The following is a 19,169-nucleotide window of genomic DNA, read 5'->3' as shown; positions in this document are numbered from 1 at the left end:
CAAGTACTTGCCAACGTCTCTTAAGTACACAAAATGTTCGCTCTACATCTTTCCTAGCTGACTCTTGCGCCTCTTTAAACCTTTTCCTTTTCGGGTCATTAGGATATGTAATTTCACAAAAACAGACAATGGATGATATATAACGTCGGTAACATAGTATCCACGCTTATATGCTGCATTATTTGCTTGAAAATGTACATCGTGCGACTTTCCAATGTAGATATCGTTGATGTCATTGTTTGCACCAAAGGGACCAAAGAATGCATGCCATATCCAAAGATCATGTGATGCGATAGCCTCTAGAATGATCGTCGGCTATTTGTGGTCGTCTCTCATGTACTGACCACGCTATGCGTTGAGGCATAATGACCAACTCCAATGCATGCAATCGATACTACCTAGCATTCCAGGGAATCCATGTTTGCCTTCATGCACCGTATACAACTGGTGGATATCGTTCATAGTTGGTTTGCGCGAATATCGTTGCCCATAAACCAAACAGATTGCTTTTCAGAACTTGTACACACACTCCCGCACGGTATGCTTTGACATCATAAAATACTCGTCCCATTTGTTTGCGCCCATGTCGTATGCTAATTGACGAATTGCAGCCATGCACTTTTGAATTGGAGAGAAACCTTTTATCCGGCTCGCATCCATTTTCCATTGGAAATATGGAAAACGGCCTTCCAGATCACCAACAATACGTAAAAATAGTTCCTGCCTCACCCGGAACCGACGTCGAAACTTTACAGCGTAGATCGCGTCATCTGCAAAGTAATCTTCTATAAGACGATCGTGTCCGGCTTCGCGATTTATACGCAACGGCGGGTTTCTTGGTTCAGATCGTGCATGTAACGCCTGTGTTTACGGGTTTGCCATTTTTAGCAATGTAATAGTCTAGGTTAACCTTTGTAACCCGTTTTGAAATAATAAGATTGTATTATTTGAGTATTATATGTTTGTGCTTAATTGCTTAATTATGTGGTTTGATTAATTAAGAATAAAAATAAGCGTCAAAATTTAAGTGTAAAATAAACTTGATATCTTTGGTTAATGTTGTAGTAGTTGAAATGAGGTTTCCGAATATATATAGAACGCCCGCATCTGACTTCGTATGAGGAAGTTATGATTTATCGAAGTTTCGGCTTAGCGGTATGCAGCATGTTATACTTGATTTGAGATCGAGGGTTTTTAGCCGAAGCAATCTAAACGAGGATCGAAGGTCTCGTTGTTGGTATCGAAGCGATAAAAAGTTAAGCGAGAACGGACGTCAAACGAAGAAGTTATGAATTTATAACGAAGTTTTTATGTCCCGACCTATTAAAAATAATTAATAAAAATAAAGTTAAAATTAGCCGACGAAGTCTAAACGAAAGTTGTAGAGCGTAGTCTCACCTTCACGTGGATATAAAGAACGTCGAAAACGGAGTTCGTATGAAGAAGATATGAATTTCCGAAGTTTATTAAATAATTTGTATTTAAATTTAATCTTTAATTCGGATGATTATCCAAAGGAGTCACCGATCTGATCCGAAGTACGCCCCGCGTACCCATGTACACCGCGCGTACACCGAGGAATGTCGACACTCGCACTCGAGCACTTCGGATACGTAAGCAGTGACGATTTCGGACCAGTACGCCCCGCGTACTCTGAGGCTCCAGCCTCCTATAAATAGGATCTGAAGGCAGCCGAGTTCTTTGCTATTTTTCTCTCTTCTCTCTCCCGTTTTGCATCGATTTGCGTGCCAGAAATACCCCGATGCCCCGGTATTATTCTCGAGCCCCGAGGCAAGTCCCGAGATCCCGAAGATCCCGAGAAATGCGGTTCCCGAGCCGAAGCTCTGCCCGCGAGAAGTTCGATTTTTGTGAAGATCTTCCAGATCTGCTGAGGATTACTACTTCTGCAAGTCGTAGTGTTGTCCGATCATCTTCTGATCAAGTGAGTGTATACTACCTTTCATAAACACGATAATAATACAAGTATGGTTCGAGTGTATTAAGTATATTGTTGTTTATAGGTGTGAGTGTGTGGTTACTTTCTTCTAACGCATAATTATGAAGTATTTTATACGAAATACGTATTATGTGTATATTTTGTGTTAGATGTGTGAATGTATATTCACTCTCTTCTATCTCATAGATCTGATTTGTTTTCTATGAAATACGTGTTATGTGTGTGTGCCTCATCTGTTATGTGGAATATGTATTGATCAAAGCATGCTATACAGTTTTTTCTTAAAACTATGTATAAAAATGTATATTTTTATCTACTAATATGTTAGGTAGAACATGGGTAGATAGTTGGTGTGTAATAAACAGATGAGAGGCCTCGTTGTTGTTTGATTCAGTCATCTAGCGGAGTTTAGATGACGACCACGGACTTTTCTAGACAGTCTTATGGAACATTAGCAGGTTCGCCACCTGTAGGTGTTAATGAACTTGGGTGTTCATTCGCTGTACTCCATCCCCCTCATGGTTGCCTTATTTGACTTATATTGCTGAGGAACCCCCGAAGCATGTGTTGTCGCCCCGATGAAATATTCTTAGACTAGGTCCCTTATGTTAGTGTCTTAGGGACATAAAGTGAGAATAACGGGAATGGGTAATTGGGTTATTATTGGTTGGTGAAAATTAAATATGATTATTTATTGTGGGTTGAAAACCCTATATGCTCACCAGGCTCCCAAGCCTGACCCACTCAGTTTTATTTGTATTACAGGAAGTGGCGCGAGGGCATAAGATGGATGAACCATCAAGTTGTTTTGTTTACAAGTCTGTATATGTATATATTTGTTGAATGACTTGTAATGTTATCGTTTATGCTTATTGGTCTGTATCGGAACTTGACACCCCGAGTTTTGATTATATAATGAAAATACATTTCTTTTATGAAATGCTTTGGTAAACATTGTTTTATCATGTTTTGTTTTTGGGAACAAATTCCGCAACTCTTTCAAATCAAAAGGATTTACTATGAAATTATTTTAAAAGCATAAATGAAAATCGGTCTTTTCTGGCCGAGATTTTGGGGATGTCACAGTTGGTATCAGAGCATTAGTTTAAGCGAACTAGGAATTTGTAGGATTTCTAGACTTAAACTTAGAATGCTAAGTGAAGTTTTGAGATGTGTGTCTGTTATGTTTTAGACACGAGCACTAGTTTATTTTAGGAAAGTTGCCTAAAATGTTTTATGTGCTAAATGTTATATGTTGTCATATATGATATTATTTGTTCGGATCTATGGTCTGTTGCCGACCGGATCTATAAACTTTATGTGTGTAGGATTCTAAGCGTGCGTCTACGATATTAGAACTAGCATGTAAACGTTTCGGAGTGATAATGATGATTTGAATATCTATCGTGATTGAGGATCTAATTTCACCTTATTCGGTGTGTAGATCAAAAATGGTGAGAACGAGGAGTGGAGTTGGAAATGCTGATGAAAACAGGAATCAACCACCAGCGATTGAGCAAATACTTGTCGTAGCAGCAGCACCTGAGCCAATAACCATGGCTGGTGTGCAAATGATGATTCAGACGATGTTGGATCGTCAGATGGATGAAACTAGACGGTTGCTTCAACAGAATCGTGAAGAACTGTCAATTCGTGTGGAAGAGCCCGAATTAAATGAAGGGCACTCGGAAGGTGGAAACTTCAGTGGGTCTGTTGGTCAAGCCAACCCACCGATAGTTAGGCAAGATAACCATGATGGAAGGAATGATGGAATGGGATGCAAGTACAAGGACTTTCTAACTTGCAAACCATCGACCTTCGATGGAAAGGAGGATCCGATTGGAGTTATGGATTGGATCTCCGAAATGGAAGTGGCCTTTATGACTTGTGACTGCAAAGGCAAGTTGCAGACTATCTATGCAGTGTGTCAGTTCCGAGGTGGAGTCGTTCGTTGGTGGAACACTCTAGGGAAGACTTTAAGCCCTAATGAGCCACTGCAATTGTCATGGGCAGAATTCTTGGTGCAGTTCAAGCGCAAGTTCTGCTCGGCTCAAAATCTGTTGGAACTAGAGAACAAGTTTCTGACATTGACGAAAGGCAGCATGTCAGTTGGTAAAAATTAAATATGATTATTTATTGTGGGTTGAAAACCCTATATGCTCACCAGGCTCCCAAGCCTGACCCACTCAGTTTTATTTGTATTACAGGAAGTTGGGCGAGGGCATAAGATGGATGAACCATCAAGTTGTTTTGTTTACAAGTCTGTATATGTATATATTTGTTGAATGACTTGTAATGTTATCGTTTATGTTTATTGGTCTGTATCGGAACATGACACCCCGAGTTTTGATTATATAATGAAAATACATTTCTTTTATGAAATGCTTTGGTAAACATTGTTTTATCATGTTTTGTTTTTGGGAACAAATTCCGCAACTTTTTCAAATCAAAATGATTTACTCTGAAATTATTTTAAAAGCATAAATGAAAATCGGTCTTTTCTGGCCGAGATTTTGGAGATGTCACAGTGCACGTGATGTTTCACCTTGTCGGTTTTGAAAGTATGCAACCGTTTTCACCATGACGAAACCGATAAATTTAGCCTCCTCTTGAGCCGTCGAATTGGATGATGAAGATGATGACATTTTGATTAATATTTTTTTGGAGAGAGTAGGTATGGGTTAAGAAAATGTTGGGTGTTATGGGATTTATAGTGGAGGAATAGATATATATATATATATATATATATATATATATATATATATATATTAATGATTTAACGTTATATAGCCATTGGAACTAAAAAAATAAACAACCAATCGATGGAGGAGTGAGAACGTGACAACCCCACCCCGCCATCCATTCCACGCGCAAGCCTTCCCGCACCGCCGGTGCGGTGTTCATCGGAGCGAGAAAGGTCCCGCCCCTCTTCCTGCATCCGGCTCCGTCCGGTCTTAGTAGCAAATATTAACTATTTTGACACTATGTTTATTTCTTTTGTCTTGTTAAATATTTTGTTTTCAATTTGTTATAATTTTGACAATTTAATCAGTCAAACTGGCTGTCTGCTGATGTGACATGTTGATGTGTCAGTTTTTGATGATGTGACATGCTGACTATTGAAAATATTAAGTGTTTTTAACATTCAATGTCATTATTTATTAGTTTTGGATTAGTTTTGTATTTATTTTTGTTACACGGTTGCTTGTGTACATATTGTTATTCCTTGTTGATGCACTTTTTGTTATTAATCAGGTTCAAAGGGTTGTTTAAGTTATTATGACTTTCTTCTAGAATGCGGCTCGTTTTTATTAAACTTGTGCAGAATTAGACACACGGATCCTAGGATCCGACCCATAATCTTGACACAATGATATAAAGGAAGGGCAGCTGTATTTTTTAAGTATTAGATTCATTTTTACTTTTACACATACACGTTCCTTTTTAACTTTCTCTCTCGTTTTGTTCGTCTCTTAAAAATACTTTTACACATACACAATGATATAAATCAAGAAGTAAACCTATTAAACACTAGCACACGACTTAAGGATTGTAACCTATCGTGTTGACAAAATTTTATTTCTCTGTCAATCCAGTTGAGTGATTATGCATATGAGTTCTACGAGTTCTCAACGAGACTGCATAAGGCAAGCACCTTGTTCAATGAAAGTACATTGACTGGCATATGTGAGCTGCTAAATAACTTGGAAACAATGGTGGGACCCTTGATGGCAATAAATTAAGTATGAACAAGTTTTGTCCATAAAAGTTTGGATTTGACACAAACATTATCTTGTGATTATGGTTACGACAAGTTCGCATGGATAGGAACACATGCACCATAAAATCTAAGTGTCATAAGGTTTCTCTCCTTCATGAAAATGATTACGAGGAAACGCTTTCACTAAGAGAGATTTTAAGGAGATAGCGATTATGTAAATTGCATTCTCAAATTCAATTAGTATTACGGTCTCCCGACTCATCGAGTAGATCACTTAAACCCCCGATCAAAAGTCGAGTCTACTCGACGAGTTGGGCCTCGAACTCGCCGAGTCCCAAAGTAAATTACAACAATCCTTGAATTTAAATACGTACCGGGAACCGGGTGTTACACTCTCCAAAAGTGTTTATAAGGACCTCTTCGAGACATTTCTTGTTCCTTTAATCCCTTTTATATCTAACGTCGTGACCCCCCTTCAAAAGCTATAAATTCAAGGAATTAAGTACCTTAGAGATCTAGATGTTACACCAACTCGGTCATGGAAAAGTCATTTGAGCTGACCTCAAGACGTGAACATCCTGCTATCACATAGTGAGCCCTAAAAAGACTCAGCCAAAAATGGGATATTTCATTCTCACGCCGTAAGACCTTATGTCTCACGTCATGACTACAATGTGAAGCCAAAATCCAAAGATTTAAGTCCTTAATCCATAAAGTCTTTCACTCTAACTTTTCCATAAGCCAAAGGGGACTCCAAAGGTCCATAAAAATGATTACTTGATGAACATGCACGCCTCATGCATGTCATCCATCTATTATATGTCAAAATGAAGAGGTTAGACCAAAATCCTCATACATGGGTCCAATAATCAAGCAAATTCTAGATATGAACAATAATCATACTCCAAGGACCTTTAAAATGCATAACGTTGCCAATTTTATGTATTCCTTCCAATCAAACTTGCTTGGACATGAAATAAATGGGACAACAACTTAGATCTAACCACCTTAAGCAATAAAGTTTAAGTATTTACCACTTACAAAGGTCCGAAAAACAAAATGAGGTGACGATGATGATGTTTCTTTGTAAGCTCCACCAATAGAACACCTTTTTCTCCTTCGTCTCTTATTCTTCAAGCCAAAAAATGCTCCAAAAGGTGAAGAATCAACCAAAGAATTAGGTTAGGGGTTTTCTGAGGTAAAAGGGTGCTGGAGGTTGGTAATGAACCCTAAAAATGACTTAGAGGGGCTTAAATATGAAGAAAACCCTAAAAGATCATGGGTTTGGGATGTAATAGTTCTCACGTCGTGAGACCTTATGTCTCATGTCGTGAGATTGGTCCCAAAACATTTTTCTCATATTTACCCCTGTCATGTTGTGACCACCCAATGGTTACATTATGACACTCGATTTTCTCCAAAAATCGACCTTTTGACTCCTTGAAACCCTAAATCGACCCATCATGGAAAACGGGGTTTACAATACAAGTTAGAAATATCTTTTCGAAACCCTAAATGATCGAGCCACTCTTCAGGCATATATATCAACATACTAATATTTCTTTACCCATAATCGTAATGTTATGCCTATTTTTTTTAGCAATTATAGTAATACACATCGTGAAATTTGTTAACAATTTACAAGTTCAATGAAGTTATATATTGCTATTTTTGCTAAAACATATAAATACGTACATTGTTATTATCGTTGGAGGCAATTTGAATGTCGGATGTTTTTTATTTGCCTTTCATAAACAATGTGTAGTGTCCATAAGTGTAAAGTGCATGGAAAATAGACTTGAAAACATAAAGGATGAATGTGTGGAGATTTGGCTATCGACAACATGTCCACTGCCCCACACCCTAAAGGAACCCATGGAGTTTCTAGGAGGTCATGGAGTGTTTCATATGTGGAGGTATAGGAAGCTATTTCCTACACTTATGTTGAAAACCCTAATTCATTTACAATGTTGATGGTCATCAAGAGAGTTCACCTACAACATTAGGAGAACATGTAAGACCCCTTTTTGCTTATATCTTTTAGTAACCATGCAATTTGTTCAATCGAGTGGTATCAATATTGTCAGTCTTTCTGTATATTCGTCTTCGCCTGTTGTATTTATCTTTATCTAATAGACTTATAGGATTTAGTTCATCTTTTGTTTTGCAACAAAAACTCAAATGAATAAGAGAATATACATTATATCTCAAAGTTTTGTTAAATATTAACTAAACCTGCATGTTTTCATTTGATTGCAGTAACCTCATTTAGCAAACCCAGATAGCCCTTTGGTTTCTCTGAGAAAAAAGTGATGAAATGAAGGTAGGTATTATGCATATTAGCTATCTTTTTAGTTTCTTTTGTTCTAGTGTCTAACTAAAAAACATATACAAAGGTACGTATATAGCGACACGAGAAGAAACACATAGGAGCGACACGAGAAGAAACACATAGGGACCGATGATAGGCTGAATTGCACAAAAGTCACTACATTTTAGAAAATTATTACAAAAGTCGCTATATTTTTGTTCTTTTTGCAATTTTAACACCCAAAATGCGATGTCACCAAAAACGTCACATTAAAATGAAATGTCAACATGTAACATCATTAAAATTGACACGTCGGCATGCCACATCAGCAATCAACCGAGTTGACTGATTAAGTGGTTATAATTGTAACAAATTGAAAATGCAGTGTTAAAATCAAATTTTCGTGTAAACTTAATGACTTTTGTGACATTTGCCCAAAACATATTTACATGTATTATCATATTAATACATGTATATGTATATACTATTATCAGAATATATAATAAAATTATTTAATTATCGATCATGGAAGCATTTTTGTTATCAATTTATTTATGTATAATTTTTAGATATATAGTTTGTCTATAAAAACTTGGATCTTACAAAGACCATAGAGAATCTCAACCATAAGTAGTAGAGGTGTACAACGAACTCTTTGATTTTGGCCAAGCGAGGCATCCAGGCTCAAGTCTTGTTCAGTGTAGTTTAGAGCGGATTTATGGCGAGTGAGGTGTTCTTTTTTAATTTTTTGTTGGAATGGATTCACATCCTATATTAAGGGGGTATTTGGATAGGAAAAAAAGAGGTTTTTATTGCTTATTTCCACAATAAGCTAATTTTGAGTGTTTGGATAAAATCCAACTTATTAAGCTAAATAAGCTAATTTTAATAAGCATCTTTTCCCATGCTTATTGCTTATTCCCACCACAAATAAGCTAATAAGCAATAAACTAATAAGTTAATCCAAACACCCCCTAAAAAGACCCGATTTAGTCCTAACAAATTCAACTAATATTTTCCTCCGTCTTTATTTTTTTGAAACATTGGTTTTTATAATCTAATAACTCTATATTTTCTTTTTTATTCCATTTTAAGTTATTCTTTTTACCATGTTGCCCAAATACATTGCATATAAATGGGATGGGTTGTTTTAGTTTCGAAACAACTTAAAAAAAAAAAGAAAAAAAAAAGAAAAAAAAAAAAAAACTCTAATGTACTATTCTCAGTAAATTATATATTATAAGCTTTTTATATTTTGTTATCTCTCTTTTTATATTTTGTGCTCTTGACATTCATATTCATATTCTCTGACTCAATTGGTCCATTAATTTTTATATATTTTACATTTCACACACATTCCATATTCTCATTTTTTTTAAACGACATGAAACCAATATGATTTTTGTTGTTCTCAATCTCAACCTTTCGTCAGGGTAAAGGTCCTCGTCAACCACATTGTTGAACTAGTGTCATGCAACCATAGGTTTAGATAATTACAGATTGATTAAAACAATAATTGTGTCAAAAAGTTCAGTAAAAACATGTGACATAATATTTATACCAAGTTCAAGGTAGTGGAGGTTTGAATTTACATTTTTTTTTTTGTTCTTTAAAGGTTGATAATGATGAACGACCAGATTTTAGGAAGACATAAGTGTTAAACATTTCATTCAAATGTGGCGGTAGGATCATTTGTGCAATAATTATTTTAATGTTTTTATATTTATATTTTGTGATAATAGCTATGCCAATATGACACAAGATCGAAGGGTCTTGTAGGAAACTTTCCTTATTTTTTGTGGGTCAAAACACCCTTTCTCTCACTTTTCTTTCTCTCACATAAACCAAGGAATGGATGAGAAGTTTCACCCATTATTTTGTTTTTCTTTGTTCTTTTTTATTTTTTAAATAAAATTAATTATTTTTTATGATTTATAACTTTTAAATTAATAATAAACTTAAGATTTAATTAAAAATAAAAAGCATTTCATTAATTAAAATAAAAAATACAATAAACATAATATTTAAATAAGTAGAAAATTAAAAAAGAACGCAAATAAAAAATCAAAAAAACCACAACATAGAAAACATAGTTGATATCATAATTTAAGAAAAAACCAAAATACGTCACTCGGAATCATCGTCATCCTCATCTACCTCATCGTCTTCATCATTCTCCCGAACGTCACTCTCGCCATCGGAATCTTCGCTCTCGACGAACATATCAAAATCCTCGTCTGATTCGTCAAACAAATCATCATGAGAAAATTCTATCAACGGCTGAATATGAGTCCTATAAACGTGCTCCACCAAATCAGCACGAAAGGCGTGATGAATGTCGCGATTGTGTACTTATCTTCTATTTGCCCTATACTCTTGTGTACCAATAGCTACTCCTTCGACATTTGGCAAAACTTTATTTTCGTTGTACCGACATATTGTCTTTCCTTCGTCTTCAAGAATCATATTATGCAATATGGTACATGCATACATTATATGTTGTAACCTTTCACTTCATATGACCTTGCCCCGACTGCTACTACTTGCCAACGTCTCTTAAGTACACCAAATGTTCGCTCCACATCCTCTTAGCTTACTCTTGCGCCTCTTTAAACTTTTTCCTTTTCGGGTCGTTAGGACATGTAAACGATTTCACAAAAACAGACAAGGGAGGATATATACCGTCAGTAAGATAGTAGCCACACTTATATGCTACTCCATTTGCTTGAAAAGGTACATCGTGCGACTTTCCAAGGTAGATATCGTTGAATACCATTGATGTCATTGTTTGAACCGGTTGGACCGAAGAATGCATGCCATATCTAAAGATCATGTGATGTGATAGCCTTTAGAACGATCGTCGGTTCTTTGTGGTCGCCTTTCATGTAGTGACCACGCCATGCGTTGGGGCATAATGACCAACTCCAATGCATGCAATCGACACTACCAAACATTTCAGGGAATCCATGCTTGCCTTCATGCACCGTGTACAATTAGTGGATATCTTTCATAGTTGGTTTGCACAAATATCATTGCCCATAAACCAAACAGATCACTTTGTAGAACTTGTACACACACTCCCGCACGGTACGCTTTGACATCTTAAAATACTTGTTCCATCTGTCTGCGTTCATGCCGTATGCTAACTAACGAATTGCAGTCGTGCATTTTTGAATTGGAGAGAGACATTTTATCCGCCTCGCATCTTTTTTCCATTGGAAATATGGAAAACAGCCTTCCAAATCGGTAACAATATGTAAGAATAGTTCCCTCCTCATCCGGAACCGACGTTGAAACTTTGCAGCGTAGATGACGTCATCTGCAAAGTAATCTTCTATAAGACGATCGTGTCCGGCTTCGCGTTTTCTACGCAACCGCGACTTTCTTGGTTTAGATCGTGCACATGAAGTTTCGCCTAATCGGTTTTGAAAGTATGCAACTGTTTTCGCCATGACGGAATCGATAAACTTATTCTCATCTAGAGCCGTCGAATCGGATGATGGAGATGATGACATTTTGATTAATATTTTTTGGAGAAAATAAGAAGGTATGAATTAAAAAAATAGTTGGATGTTATGGTATTTATAGTGTGATAAAAGAATATATATATATATATATATATATATATATATATATATATATATATATATATATATATATATATATATATATATATTTGATTGGAGTTGTAAGATTATCGATTACTTAAGATTAAGCACACGTCCAGTCCGAGAATGGTTTCTCGTGGCATGACTACAAAGGATCACAAATACCAATTACGATTACTTAAATTTTTCTGATTTGTGTCTAACTCAAGACCTGATTTTATGAACCTCTTACTTGTAATCAGTTTGACAAGAATCGTGAAAATCCAATAGTGTTTATTGTACGTTTCATGGGCCATGAGCCATGAACATGGGACGACTTAAGAAAGACCTTTGGACCTATTAATCATCTGTATGGCAATGGGAATTGGGGGCATCTTCCCTTAAATAAAAGTATGGAACCTTTGATTTATCCATAGCTCCTAACTTCTAATCCCTTAATCCCTAATGTATACAAATTTAGATACATAATCACATGGATGTTAAAATTAAAGATATGTGTTTGAAATCCAACGGACCTATTGTATATATAAGGCCCATGTAATTTATTGTTTATTATCATTATTTATAATTAATAATGTATTAAACTTGAAATATAACGATTATAGTATCCTTCCTAATAAATGAAAATAATTTTGCCACATGTCACTTTCTCATTAAATTGGACACATGTCATTTTTTGGTATTTTTGAAGAAATGTTTTTTCCATTTGTCATTTTCTCAATTTTTTTTTATCTTTTTTTAATTAACACATCATATTTACACCTTAATTAATAATTGCCTTAATTGAAAATAACCAATAATTACAATATTACTTATATAGTATTTTTAATATGTTTCTTTTTAAACCAAATTTTAAAATTTAATTTCAAATCTAAAATTTCAAATTTAAATAAACTTTTGTTCAAACATTTATGTTTAATTATTTTTGTATTATCTAACCCGTATGTTTAAATAAACTTCTGTTCAAACATTTATGTTTAATTATTTTTGTATTATTTAACCCGTATAACATACGGGTCTTACAACTAGTTTATTATATATAATAAAAATCAAGTTGGTTGTGAATAGTGTACTTATGTTTTTTAGATTTTAGCCACATTATTATATATATAATAAAACCAAATAGAATAATTTTGTTTTTAGACTTTGGCTATAATATTTTTGTATATTGACATGTTTGGTTTCTATGTAAAAAATAAATTATAAAAGTTGAGTATATAATTTACAAAAAAAAAAAAAAAAAGTTCATATGATTTTTTTTGTAATAGTCTATATGTTTAAATAATATACTCTTTGGGTTTGAGACTTTGGTTTCATATGTTAGCATATTTAATCCCTTTGTAAAAAATAAATTACAAAATTGTCCTTTTACAAAATGTTTTTTTATAGCAAAGGTTCATGTGTTTAAAAAAATAGAAAAATTGTATATGCTTAATAGAAAAATTTACAGATTCGTCATTTGTAAAACAGACATTGGAACTTATGACTTTGACAAATACAATTGAAAATTAATACATCCCACAAAGCAGGAAGGGGACAATTTCTATTATAAGTAAAAATCTAACTTTAAACAAATTTATAAGTGGTATACATTAAAACAAATTTCAAATAACTTTTGACATGTTCAACTATCTATTCTGATTCTTTTTAGTTTTTCTTTTCTGATTATATCATTTGATCCAATAATAATTTACCTTTTTGGTTTTGAAGGAGTTCATTGACATGCTTTTTTTCTTAAAGTTTGGTCAAATATTTCTGCATAGATTTCTTTCAGAGATGCATTTGTTCCAAACATTGGAAATAGTCAAAGGTAAATACTTTATCTGTTTATCATGCTGTTTTTACCTTTTTCTTTTTATTTCCCTTTATTTCGTCTTTATATTTCTTTTTTCAAAAGACATACCATGCCTTGTTCTTCCTTTTTTCCAGATAAGACGTTGCTTTTATTCATATAATGGTTTGTAAAATACATACGTAATATAAATAAAAATACTAGTGTATAATTCATTTGATTACATGTTTAAATTAAAAAATTAAAAAATTAAAAAATTACGTATTATCAATTGAATTTTTTTTGTCAAACTCTAACAAAGTTAACTAATGCAAATGATGAATTTGAAACAAAAGAACAATATGATGAATATAGAACCTTGATATGTATTGATGATATGTCATTAAAATATATTAAAATCAATAAATGATTTACTTTATACACCTAAAATCATAAAAAAAAAATATGCGTAATAAATAAAAAAGTTATAAATGATGTACTCTGTACGCCTAAAATCATTAAAAATATGGGAAATAGAAAAAGAAAAAGAAAAAAATAGAAATCCGACCTGCCGGATTCGAACCAGCGACCTAAGGATGGCTATGTTAACACTACAGTCCTCCGCTCTACCAACTGAGCTAAGGTCGGTTTTATGTTTAGTCTATTTGTAGATAATATATAAAATAATTTCATATAGGTTATTATTTTGTAACTTAAAAATAAGTGTGGTATCATTTCACAGCTTAATTAAATCACGTAATTGATATATTTGTGGAAAATCGAAGCATAAATTTTATGATTCATTGTGTTAATACACGAAAATTTGTACACAAGTTTAATTTATAAATAATATTGACAACATTTAACAAAATCAAATAAACAATTTCAATTTTAAATAGAAATATATAAAGTCACAAAAGTATGGAAAGGGTTATAAAAAACAATTGAGTTATGAAAACGTCACACGATGTCACTCAATATCCTTCAAACTTGTGTCACTTTGTACTTTATTCCAAACTTTGATAAAACATTAAAAAAAAAAATAAACAAAAAAATACCTTTAAGTTAAAATTGTTTTATGCGATAATTTGATAGTTAACAAATAAACTATTATGTTGGTTTTAAGTGTATGTCGTTTAATTTGTACATTGTAAGTGTGAACTTTCAAATTATCTTTTAAATAACAAATTGTTGGATATTTAGCCTATTAAGAGGTTTTATCAATGACATGATATATGTGATATGGAATGTTTTCGTCCACGTAGATGCAAGGCTAGTCCAAGTCGATTTAAGGTCCGAAGGAAAATAAAAATAAAAAACAAAACCCTTTACAACAGTAAAAAAGTTAATAAAGAAAGTGGTTCCAAACATTAATAGTCTGCATTTTCATTTTCATGTGTATGATTGATATTTGAAGTATCAACTTTTTTTTTTTTTTTTTTATAAATTTATCTATATATCATTCTATAGATAGTTTCCAGTTGTTTTGGTTTTTTGTTTTTTTTTTCTTATTTCACTTTCAAATAAATGTTATCTAGGCAATATTTTTCTATTTAAACTTAAATAAAAAAAATAATAATGAGAAAAAAGAAGTAAAAAAAACAAAGCACCTAGTTGTAATGTCCATTGATATCAATTATGAAATATGAAATCAACAACAAGGTAACAACAATAAGATTAAGATTGTTTCTCTTACTTTTTTTAATTTAACTACAAAAATGAATAGAAAATAAAAAAACTAGTAATAAAAAATTAAGAGAAACAAGAATCAAAATTTCAAAATCACTAAATAAAAAATCAATAAAATCATAAATCCATTTTCAAAATCAGGAATGTATTAAATAAGTTGTCAGTGAAACAACAAATGACTAAAATCAAAAATCAGGAAACCAATAAATCTATTTTCATAATCATTAATATAAGGTATCGGGTTTCAAAATCATTAAAATCAGAAATCGATTTCCAAAATAACGAATACAATAAATCAATTTTTACAATCAGAATTAAAAAATTAGACTTCAGAACTCAAAATCATAAAATCAACTTTCATAAATTAAACTTTTAAAAAAATCATAATCATGGAAATTAGAATTTAGAAATCATAATCAATAAATTAAACCTATTGTTTGTTTAAAATAGCCAATAGTCAATCGATCAATCGAATAGAAATCGATTTTCAAAATCCAGTATTCACTCTTTTATATATGTATCAATTTTAAGAAACATTGTTTGAGATTTTTTGATTCTTTCTAGTTACGGAGCGAGTACAAAAAGGAAACACAAAGACAAAGGTGGAACTTAAGAGTGAGAGACCGAGAGTCGAACTGCCGAAGACTAAGGTATGAAACTAAAAATCAAAATTTTAGCATTCTTGATGTTTTTGGCTCCAATTAGTTCCATCTGTGACATATGTTGCTTTTAATCTAATCTATTGCCTTAATACATAAGGCAAAAAAATATCTCTATAATCTATAATTAGAGGATGTATAAAAAAGGGGCCCTGAAAATTGGAAACCATGTGCTATTACCTATGTTGTCCCACCCATTGGCATGACTCTGCGTAGATGCCAATCATATATGAATAAATGGCCATATGGTTATCTTTTAAAATAAACCAATACTAATGGTTTGAAAAACACACTTCAAGTAAAATCTCTGATCACCAAAAAGCAAGAATGTTGTCGTTTTCTTTCTCGAATTTGTGATGGACCAACAACCTTCAACTCATACCTAGAGAATACATTCCTATTTGCTTTTTTCCTCACATAGCTAAGAAACACGAGTTGCAGTAACATTAAAACACATTATTTAAGTCAATAACAAAACCATCCACATTTAGTTTAATTCATATAATATGAGGAATTTGATCCATTTCCCTCTATTAGGAATGCATGCAAAATGATTGTCAAGGCTTGAATGCATGACTAATCATGGAGAATGAGAGAGTAGAAGCCTTAATAGATTGGAGCACCACTTCAAATCACTTATGATCATTTTGGTTTTTCTTTTAAGGATCTTCACACAGGGAAAAAGCACCTAAGTGCTAAGTTCAAAAATGCTCTCCACCTTGATAAAGGTCTATGAGGCGTATGATGTCTGACATTCGGAAAGCAAATAGTTTCTTCTGATGAAGCTTCTAAAAGGCCGAACACTACATAGATAGATCTATATACCATTCATTAGCGACAACGGAGCTTAGAGAGGCCTATGGTAAGATCCAAGAGCTTAGAACGACCAAAAAACGAGCTTATAAGGAGTTGGATTTCACATATGATCAAATTAGTGGGAAACCATAGTTTACCTTTTTCATAGTGCTGTTAATGTTGTTGAAAGTTCATTACTTATTTAAATATGCATCTATTTTCAGAGTTGCTCATATCTCACACTATGGTACTCTTACATTCCTCAACTGTGTGAATTCATTGGTAAACTTTGAGAACGTAAATCGACTTAATTTCTTATTGTTTGCTTCCACCTTCAAAATGAGTTACAACATAACACCATAAAATCGTTAGAGGAAAACTCAATTTTGTTTTTTCTTATACTTTCAATGATCAATAAAAAACTATAATTCTTCAAGAAAATTGACCCTCCACTCAATCAACACTACACATACACCACACGAAATTTGAAAAACCAACTCCATGCTAGGGATCAATTAATTGAATTGGATCATATAGAAAAGAAATATTTTAAACATAATAAATTAAGGCTCGTAGAGTAGGAAATGTCAAACCAACATATAATGGAGTTGAAGGTAGAAGTGGTGCAACTGAAAAAGCAAATGAAATTACAACTATTGTATGAAATTATTTGTATCTTAGTTGTTTGTGTCTTCTTCAAAGTTGTCTATGTTCAATAAGTGGTCAGGTATGTTGGTTGTATAGTTTTTTTTTGGGTCATAATTGTTTTGGATATAAAACTCAAGATGACCAAGAAAGTGGCTTTTTTACTGTAAACAATCCATGACTTTAGGTTCTAGAAGTTGCCTGTTTGTATAAACAAACCTTATAGTATAACGAAAATATGCAGGGATCGGTTGAAAACTCCCTCTTTTGTAGTATTATATTATTTTTCGTGACATAATAATTAAGATATTTTTTATCCAAATGTATAAATATACCAGTACGAAACAAATTCTCATCCACATGCATAAATATACAAGTAAAAAACATATTATGGTCCACATACATAAAAAAAAAAAGACATTTCATGATTCATTAGAAAACAATAAATAACTCATAATTTTTTCCAAACAAAAGGTACCATACATACTATTGACAAAACAAATGCCCCCATGTTGTCTCCATATTGGAAAATAATAAGAACCATAACTATGCAAGTACACTGCAACTACATTAAATTTTACAAAGTGCAAACACATTTAAAGTTTACTCTAAATTAATTGATTTTCTAGTTGTGTCCTCTTCTCCATTTTCACCAAGAACTTGCTTAATAAACTTATTCTTAACAATTCTGTCAGGCTTCCTCATCCTCTTTAAGACATTTGGCAGTTTAGTAGGTGGTCCTTTTTTTGTACCTGCCTGATGTTTCATATTTACTTGTTGTTTCGTATGTGGTCATGCTTGATGATCCATATTTACTTGTTGTTGGTTATGCACTTATACATGCACTTCTCCAGTTAATCTTACCAACTATAAATAATAAGGATATGATAATACAATTACATACATTTGGTCTATTAACTTATTTCTTACTTCTTGTTGACCATGCACTTGGTTCCACGTTCTTGCATGTTGCTTTATTATGACCATGCTCCTTAAATACACATTACATTGTTTACTTCCCTTCCTTTAACATTCTATATGTCCCAACCGTTTCTAATGCATCCTTTTTCCTATTAATAACAGGCTAGTAGCAACCCCAAACATCCTTGTATTTTTTTGGAGGTAAAAGTTGGATATATGAGGTTTATGACGACAAGGAGCCATGTATAGAAATAATTATGTACTTGTAATATTTCATCTACATTTTAGCTCTAAACATATGGTTGAAATAATACTCCACATCTTTGTTTTTATAACAAACCATAACAACTGAATGTACATATCCATATCCATTAAGATACCATAATCCGCAACTACATGTTTTTCCTCTCAATATCCATTTATACTACTTTCCCAATACATATGGTCTTTAACTGATTTAAGCCATTAGAAATACATGTCAATACATTTTTCTCTTTTTTCAACTCATTCGGTAAGGTCCTAATTTTTAGACAAATTTGGTTATCCCAAGGCCAACCCTTATTATTCATCTAACAAATTCTATCCATCACATAAATCCTTATTTCCTCCAACAAGGTTATGATTGGATTTTTCCTAGCATATTTAATAAGAGAGTTGAAGCTCTCAAACTCCTATTTTCTACTGATGCACAACATGTATGTGTATGGTAAAAACTATTGAACATGTTTTTGGGTCACTCTTTATCACATACACATAAGAAATATGGTCTAACAACTGAAATTAGCTCATTAGTTGTCTTAAAGTCGACTTTATTGTTTGAATTACAAGTTTTCATTAAAAGGTTTTGGAAGTGGGCATCATTAAACATTTTCTTGACATTGGAGACTATATGGTTTGCATATTATTAGTGCTCAACATGTGGTAATAAATCATTCACATCCTCCAAAAGCTTGTACAATTTAAGTCAACAAGTAAATGATACTATCATTCCAATAAAATAATCAACACAATATGAGTAATTTAATTCACTGTTGTACCTTTATTGGTTGAGTTTTTGCTATAAAAGCCCCTAATTTTACACAAATAAATCAG

The 19,169-nt window shown here is 32.9% G+C and overlaps 1 non-coding gene across 1 annotated transcript; it reads right to left on the bottom strand.

The window, feature by feature from the left end:
* Positions 1-13,930: 13,930 nt before the first annotated feature.
* On the bottom strand, positions 13,931-14,016 carry TRNAY-GUA (transfer RNA tyrosine (anticodon GUA)). Its single transcript is given in 2 exon segments — positions 13,931-13,966; positions 13,980-14,016. It is a non-coding gene; the product is annotated as a tRNA-Tyr (tRNA).
* Between the last annotated feature and the right edge of the window lie 5,153 nt (positions 14,017-19,169).

Source organism: Lactuca serriola, chromosome 7 (assembly GCF_051521515.1).
Source record: "Lactuca serriola cultivar US96UC23 chromosome 7, Lser_US96UC23_V15, whole genome shotgun sequence".
NCBI lineage: Eukaryota > Viridiplantae > Streptophyta > Magnoliopsida > Asterales > Asteraceae > Lactuca > Lactuca serriola.
The sequence above is the reverse complement of the archived record's forward strand: the minus strand, read 5'-3'. Positions and strand labels throughout refer to the sequence as shown.